Here is a 9,053-nt window from a genome sequence, read left to right on the forward strand (position 1 = left end):
TATCAACACTAATCAAGTCGTAACAGAGATTAGAAAAAAGTATATGTATTAATATTTTTGGAATAAATACACAAAATTTTCTGATGTATATAATCTTGGCTGCAAATGATAGGCAAAGGAAGACGGCTGTGGAAGGGAATGAATTGATTTTCTGTTTTTTAAGATTTGTTGCCAGAGGATTATTGACACACGGCGCAAGGCGAAGTAATAATCACATGAACTCAGCTTTGCTGCAAGGATTGAAGTTTGGGGATGAGGAGCTGAGGCTTAACACTGGTAATGGGTATGAGGGGCTGGCACACCCTCACATTGGCAGTGCCAAGGAGGCCCCACAGTCAGGAAGTGTTTACAGGAGATTAGAAGGTGATGATTTAGTTGAGTGGAGGTGGACCTGAAGGGCTCCTGGCCGCAAAATGATAGGTGACGGAAAGACTCCAGAGTAACAAACCATCTGCCATGCAAGGTTATTCCTGAGTTAGGTAGTACAGCAGTTGTCTTCCAGTTGGAAGGTTGGTTGGTTGCTTAAATAGATCTCAAGTGTCCATGTGTAAGACATTGAAATCACACAGTGTTCGTAATATGGTCAATAGTGGGTAATTTCTGTGTGTGTTAGAGCTATTAGAGGTTTGAGGGAATGAATGGATGAAGCCAATTTTAAAGGCTTGAATTTGCTTTAAAATATGAACCAAAGAAAAACACCCATTTACCTGAATATTCTGCTGTTGATGTTAATGTGATATATTCTCAATAAGCTTTTAAGAGGTGATAGGATGTACTCTGCACAGTAAAGTCAATCTGTCTTTTAGACAAACAACAGCCTATGAAGCAAGGGACAGCCAATGGTGCCTCACCTATGCTGAACAATAAAACATACCGGAAGGATGAGAGTTATTAAGACAGATGGAAAAGGCGACCCACTCCCCACCAGTACAACATAAAATAAATTTATGGTTCATTTTACCAACTACAAGCTAATCTAAAAGCAATGAGTTATCCCCCATGTAAGAAATAAAACTAGATGTAAGGTGGTCCTGAAGGAATTCAAAAGATGTTTGAGGGAAAAAGACCCAAACCAGACATAGACTACACCATCTATGGCCACTTAAAAAACGATTGAACAGCTGATTCATGACACTGCACTTACATTCAATAGCGCTATGAATTTTCATCTTCGACGACAACCATGTGACTTTAAACCTATATTAAGCAAGTGGATATGTTCCCCGAGACATTTAAAAAGTGTGAGCTCCTTTTTTTAAATTAAGATCCAAGTTTTCTATCTCTCCCTTCCCCTCTCTCCCTCTTTCTGTCCTTCTCTCTCTATCTCTATTCCCCGTAATTAATGTCTGCATATGATTTGCATCCTGACAAGATACAGTAATTTTTTGAATGGTGAAGATCTCGCACCATAATATGATTAACTTTCTCCAGCTAAAGTCGTTTTCATTTAAACTACAATAATTTTGATAGCATTTCACTGTTTATATCAGGACCTAAGAAAAAAAAAGGCTGGGTTCTTTGGTGAATAGCTGACATTTTTGCAAGGGCTTTAGTAGTAGGCTCCACTGAACCTACTCAGTCAATCTGGTCTGATTGGCCACACAGCCTAGTAAAAACCAACCCATTGTTCTACACTTTGCTTCATACAGAGGGCTTGGCTTCTCGGCTATTGAGAAATAATCACTTCCTGGAGGCAAGGTTTGAAATTTTACCCAATTGCTAATGTTTTCTCGGGACATATGTAATGTACCAGTCGATGCTAAAAAGCTGCCTGCATTGTAATCACCCATCCTCCACTGCGAAGAAAGAAGTGTCGAATAAGTGTCCGAATGAGACAGCTGCTAATGTTAACTCAATATTTAAAAGGGAGGCCAACACAGACTGAATGGCTTCGTTCACTTCCTCCTCTGCCATTGCTAAAATTACAGACAGAATACAATTCTAAAACAGCGGTGAAAATCAATGTTATAGTTCACATCTCCTCCTTCTGTTTGGCAATTGGCCCAATCAAAAATCAACTGGGGACAATCCGCACTGTGCTGAATGCAATAATTTTATCAGAGCAGAATTGCACAGGAAGACTATAGGCAGGTTAGGCCATGCAGGTTTCATAGAGTAATATGCAGAACAATTTTTACACATCAGTTTAAGAAAGCAGTGGGATTTTTTTATTAAGTTGCAATATTGATGATTGAGTTGTACTTTCAACCAGTGACTACTAGAGGTAGCCAACATTCCCCATTGCAACAATGCAAAAATGAGTGGATATAGATAAAAAATGAACGGATGAATGTTTCTTTTGTAAAAGGTTCTTCAAAAAATAACTTGGACACTGAGATTAATTTTCACGCTTTAATTTTCATGTTTCACCCAACATAACATGTAGCAAAACATCCAAAATAATTATTTGATTTTTTATTGTTTTCATTGTGATTATCAGTGGCACCCCATTTCTAGAGGTGCCGCCACAGTATGCTGCCAAATTCTTGCAAGCAGTTTTTAAATGTTGATGAAAAATGTTATGTGTTGCAGGTGGCTGACTGCTGATGCCAGCTTCACATGTTTATTACATGAATAACAGACTGCTTGCAGCTGCTCCTTCTGATAAAAGAACTCTGTGAAATAAGGTTTTTTGATAAGTACACACAAAAACTGAACTGAAAGACTGAGGCTGAAATTGTTTGCTTTTATGCTTATTTCTTCATTTGCAATAATTTACATATGCATTCTTTTTTCTCAACCCATTCCTTTCACCTACTGTCCTTTTTTTTATCATTTTTTTATGATGTAAATTACATGCCATAATTTTTCTATTTGCAGAGATGAACGCTTGTCAGTTTGATGGTTACATCATCTCTCTGTTACATTATGTTCTGAGAACACAACCAGAGAAAAAGCCCTTAACTGTGTGTAGTCATCCGGGGAGCACGCCATCGCCCATTACCCCCAGTAAGCCCCCAAAACTCTGGTCTGAAAGCACTGCAGACTTTTAGTGTCAAATCCAGGAAAGCTGCTGTCACTCCTGTCAATTCACAAGGCAGCTACCTACTCTCAAGGTAAACAAATTATCCCCAAATATAAACACTGTAGACTGTGCACTATACATTTAGTGGGAGACTTAAACTCTAAAGCATTGCCACACAGGCTTAAAAATGTCATAGAGTTATGAGATGTTGTTTTTTTTATAACAGTCACCTGCAGAATGTTTTAAGTTTTTATTTTTCCTAAGACATGGATATTAAAGCAATCATTGCAAATGTCGCAGCATGGGATAATTTCACCCCATTTCACCTGAAAATTGTGTTGAGGAATATCTTTATTCTTGAATACCTAATAGATGACAAAATTACGTATAATATAAAACTTGCTTTAAAACATTTGTGCTGTAAAGTCACATTTGGAATGGAGGATCTCGCTCTGCTAAGACTTCAGCAGTCAATTTTAAGCTACTTTTGGTCAACCAGTTGTCTTTATTCATCAAAGATAAGAAACATTGAAAATCGGACTGTTTTGCCCAAAAAAGGAGATTGAAATGCTCAGTCCCTTTGATCAAATCTATTTTAAACTCTTTAAGATGTCAATAAATACATTAAATAATCAGTCACCTCTTACCTTGCATTTTTCAACCATATGTCCATGGTGTTTATAACAAAGACAATGTATTTTCTACTAAATTTTATGCAAAGGGAACATCTGGAACGGTTTCCCAAAATAAACTCTGCGGGATCACTTTAAGCTTGTCTATTGAGAAAACGTCCGTATCCAGATTGGTAAATCATTTCAGCCCAATTTGAGTGGTCAGCTAAACAGGGGCTTCTGCTGCTTACACGTTTAGGTTTTAACATACTTAGGGCTGTCTTTAAGGGGTGTAAACCACTTCTAATCACTAAATCACATAACAATTTAATCATAAAAACAATATTCTCAAATATCAACAGTTTTATTTTTATTTTCTTCTGTTGGTAAAATATAGACAAAACAAATTATTATGCAAGAGGTATGTTTTGAAAAAAATATATAAATAAAATACACCCACACATGTGCAGCATGAGTTCTGTTTATGTCTAATATTGACTGGAGGAACAGAGTCTGAAAACATCAAAGAGTTCTTCTGAAGCTTTAATGAAAGCAAGTTGGAGTTTGTCATATTCAGCTTCCACATTTCCATCAGTATGACCACTGTAAGCTCTTAGCAACTTACCAACTAAAAGCAAACAACAAAAAATATCTTTGCAGTAGTTTAGCCACACTTACTTTGCTTTTTAATGCTTTCAACTGAGACATAAGCTTGCTCACCAGATGGTTAGATACACACACACACACAAAAAAAAACCTTTTAGACGATTCAAATGGAAAATGCTAATTGAAGGAGGCAGGAACGAATTGACTCAGTGATTTAATAGAAGTTTGGTCTAATGCTCTAAAAACATTCTTATTCAAAAAGAGTAACTGCAGGGGTTTTTTTTCTTTGTTTTTTGTTTTGTTGCAAAAAAAAGTTGTGAACTTCAAATCTAGAACAACCCAGATGACTTTTCATACATATTAATATCCATTGCTTTTCTCCACAGCATTAGTAAACAACAGATTGCTTGTTCACAAATGCTCTATAACAAACTTCTGACGCCTTCACTACTAAAATGGAGTATTTACAATGAGATTAAATGACACACAGATGGACTCCATTTATTTATTTATTTATTTATTTATTATTTGATGATTGGTCTCATATACTGCGTACAGCTGCATTGATAAGAAGCTAGTAAAATGGAGATTTTATTACTGAAGGCTAAGAACAAAGTCAAAGTTGTAACCAGAGCATAAAACATGTAAAATATGATGATGCTTATCCACTCAACAAGTCTAAGTAAAATCTATTATGTCCCCATGTTTGTATAAGTATATGCAGATTAATTCAATCCAGTAGTTATATAGCACTAATTTGCAACAAACGCTATCTCAAGGCTTTTACCAGGATAAATTGATCAAATTTATACAGAAATATATTATCAAATCTGTTCAATTGTAGTTTGATGCAAATTTAACTAAATTCTGATATGATTCCAGTTATAATGCAGTACAGTCAAATATTACCTCTTATTCTAACTAGTAAAAATATGTCTATTTACGGAAACCAGGCTTGTTGGAGCATTGCTTTCGTCAAGACATTATCGTGTGCAAAAATCTGCTATCCTGAGAAATCACGTGGTGACAGTAGAAATGTCTGAGTACCTTTTAACAGGAAGAAACCTCCAGCAAAACACGTCTCAGTATGTGTGCCCATCTGCTGTGACCAAATGTGGTTTCAGATGATGGAGCACAACCACAAAAACACAGAATCTCTTCTCCTAGAGTTTTTATTGTATTAGAGATTAAGTCATCTAGTTAATAGATGTGGTAGCTTTTCACCAGCTTCATCCAGGAGAGAAAAACAGCTAAACAGATAACCTCTGAACCAGCTGTCCTAACTGGATTAAAAAGAGTGTGCATGCAGTTAGGTGGATCAGCAATATGTACTGCAAAACTGAGAAAGAGAAGTCCAAATTTATCATCTATAGATGGAGAAAGTTCTTGGCAGCAATAGGTCAGTGGATTACTCTCCTCCAAGAAGGTGTCTAATGTCTGTTAAAATTGATTTTACATGTTCTTTTTATTTGAAAAAAACTTTACATATATTGGATTAAAATGATCTTAAGTAAAATGACAAATTCAACACCACAATACGCAGAATAAATGTAAAAATGACGGTAATTATTCCTTTTTTTCACTCTTTACAGTGATAATGACTGTAATTCTAAAAGTTGAGAGCTGAGGAGATCAACAAAGGCAAATTAGCAAACCCTCACAAGACTTTGCCAGCATTTGGGTGGCAAATGTAGTAATGATGCTTCATTATTCAGATTTTGGCAGATGGTGACTAAGACTGCGTGAAGAATGGCAATGATGCAGCCGGATAATAGGACGACAGATGATTGGCAATAAGATGCTTGAAATACAGAGGCTGATGTTTTTTCAGGGTTTAATTAACTAAATCTCAAGGCAGAAAGAAAATGATGATCATCAAAGCACAAGATGTCCTATCAAAAGGTGAAACAATGTTTTCATTTTCACAATGAGGATTAAATAAAATTGTATACAGATTTTCGTTTAACTTCTCCATCCTGCTGTTTTAATATCTTCTCCATTATCCAGGTTTTCTGCTTATATGGACAGGCAGAAGTTAAACCAGCATTAGATTGATCCGTAATAGTACTTGCTCTCTCAAACTGATGTTTTATGTACTATGACAGCTTTGAGAAATGGAAGAAACCTTTCCTCAACAATCACATATGATGAAGGATTACAATGACATCCCTGAAATGATATCTATTACTCAGCAAATGTTACAAAGCATTTCTGTTTTTCTATGAAATGACTTGTTACTATGCTGATGATAAACTGGGACCTTTACTGGTAATCAAAGCTTTTTTTAATTAGATAAGCAATAAGTTTTTTTTGTTTTTTTTTGTTTGTTTGTTCTCTGTTAAAAATACTAAAGTGAAAAAGAGAGTGTGAATAATTTTTAATCATTTCTTTTTAAACTGATTATTTTAGTTCTACTAATTATTAATAAATGTTGAGAAAATAGGTGTGATCTATACATGTAAAAGATTTTGTATTAATATTTCATTATGTATTATGATCAATAAGTTATTTTTATTTAGACAACTAATAAAATATATTTTCTGCTCAAAGTTTATAAGAGACTGCCATCCTGTGGCTCAGAGATGTAATGACAATTTCAGGATGTAATTTTTTTCTTATAGGAACATAATTGGTACATTGTCATTTTTCTGGACAAAGAATTATATTTGCACATGACCCAAAGTAACATAAGAACATATGCAAATAATGTACATTTTTTTGTCTGAAACTCATTTTAGTTTGTATTTTAAATTTGTCCAAAATGGTCAGTGCAAGACGTTTACAGGAAAAAATTTGGGTCAAGTACAATTATTGCTAAACCAGCTGCACATGGTGATATCACTTCAATGGTGATATAATTGCATGCAGCTGTTGCACAGTGAATAATCCTTAGAACAGCAGGAACACAACTAATTTCTCTGGCATGATGCTGACTGTGCTGTGATCATGTCACCGGAACAGACAATGTATGCTCTAGTCGAGCATGATGTATCTGCTGAAGACTTCTTTTTTTTTTTTTTTTTTTTTTTCATTTCCTGCTGCAGTGAAGCAACAAGAAAAACAAGGAGAACACGTGTTTCTAAAATTGCAGAAACATCCAGTGAGCATTCATTGTCTTGAGAACATAATTGCATATGCTATAAAGCATGTCCACCTACCATGCTTGGCAGTCATGCGCCATTTCCTGAGACCTTAGGTTTTTTTTGGAAAAAATCCTTCTGGATTGTCTGGTTTTAGCCATTGAGCTTTTAACTCAAAAGATGTACAAACGCATAAAATCGCTCTATTGCACAGTGGTAAGTCAGAAAATTCCTGTAGAAATTGACATGTTTCTTTTCTTTTAAATAAAATATTTTGAAATTTAGAAAGCAACTTCTATTAAATCACTGAGTCAATTCGTTCCTCCCTCCTTCAATTAGCATTTTCCATTTGAATCGTCTAAAAGGTTTTTTTTTTTTGTGCGTGTGTATCTAACCATCTGGTGAGCAAGCTCCTTATAGTTTCACAAACTAAAGGGCAAAACTAAGCTCTTTCGTTAGATACATTTAGGAAGATTCTAAAGGCTAATATCTCCTGGTACTCAGCATCAATTTAATAAATATACCCAACTAACCAGCCTTGCACTCTATGCAAAAGAAACAGGTGGAAGAATTTAAGGTACAGTAGTTTTACTGGGCTCAACTCTTAAAACTATACATTTAAAGTCACACACAATGTACTACACCACTAAACATCAACAATGTTAACATTAATCAGCTATACAGAAACTGATGTGTAATTGTCGATGTATTACTGATAGTCTCTTGGAAAAAGAGATTTTTAATCTCAGTGATGTATACCTGGTTAAAAATAGGTTACCTACATACAGATACATTCACTGGCCTTTTTATGAGTTATGCCTGTTTAATAGCAAAACAGGATTTCATTGTCTTTAGGCATAAACTCATGGTAAAGATTAAGTTCAAACAGGGCATCACAATGGCCTGTTTGTGATGCCCCATTTAAGTTGACTTTAAATATTGCTTGGTTATTAGCATCAGGTGTGCTCAGTTCACGTCTGATACCACCTTAGTTCAGTTTATTTATATTACACAGATTCACAGTAAATGTTGCATCATTTCAAGACAAACAGATCTAGCGTTTTTACAGAATTATAATCAGTTCAGTCAAGTCAAACAGTCATATAGGCATACAATTCCAATATCTTAATGCTTAGAGTGACGTAAATCCATTGGATTTGTGTTTCTCTGAGAGTTGCTATTTTTTAAATTCCATTGTGCTTTATTCATTCAAAATGACATTAGAAAAAATCCAGATTCTGATTCTATTAGCCGAGCAGTTTTAACCAATATTTATAGTAGTTGCAGCTAAAAATGACATTTTTCCCTGTTTTACCTTTAAAAATATGTCATTTCTTGAGTCATTTAAATTTGTTATGGAAAAAGTACATTTTATTCCCTAGATTAATCCGGCTCACCACATCAACAACAGCTTTAAAATAAAAGGCATTAATTGTACCTCACAGATACTAAGTCAACACACTTCCTCTCATGCTTTGCTTTGCTACTAGCTACATATCCTAATATCCAATGTCATGGTTCAGTTACCTTTGAAAATGAATCAGGTTGTTAATGCTTTACCAGTACCTTTTTCCAGTTTGGTATCGTACTTCCCTAATTGGTTTTTGTTTTGTTTTTTCCTAGCCTGGAATTGAACATTTGTGCTTGCTTGTAAATACACAATTAGCTCATTAACCAAAGATGCTGTAATTGAAAAAATAATAATAATAATAAAAGAAACTAGAAAACCTAATTTATTCTTAATATGTATCAGCCAAACATTTTAACATCAACTTCTGAAATGCTTTTGTT

Source organism: Poecilia formosa, unplaced genomic scaffold (genome assembly GCF_000485575.1).
Source record: "Poecilia formosa unplaced genomic scaffold, Poecilia_formosa-5.1.2 Scaffold534, whole genome shotgun sequence".
In the NCBI taxonomy this organism is placed as follows: domain Eukaryota; kingdom Metazoa; phylum Chordata; class Actinopteri; order Cyprinodontiformes; family Poeciliidae; genus Poecilia; species Poecilia formosa.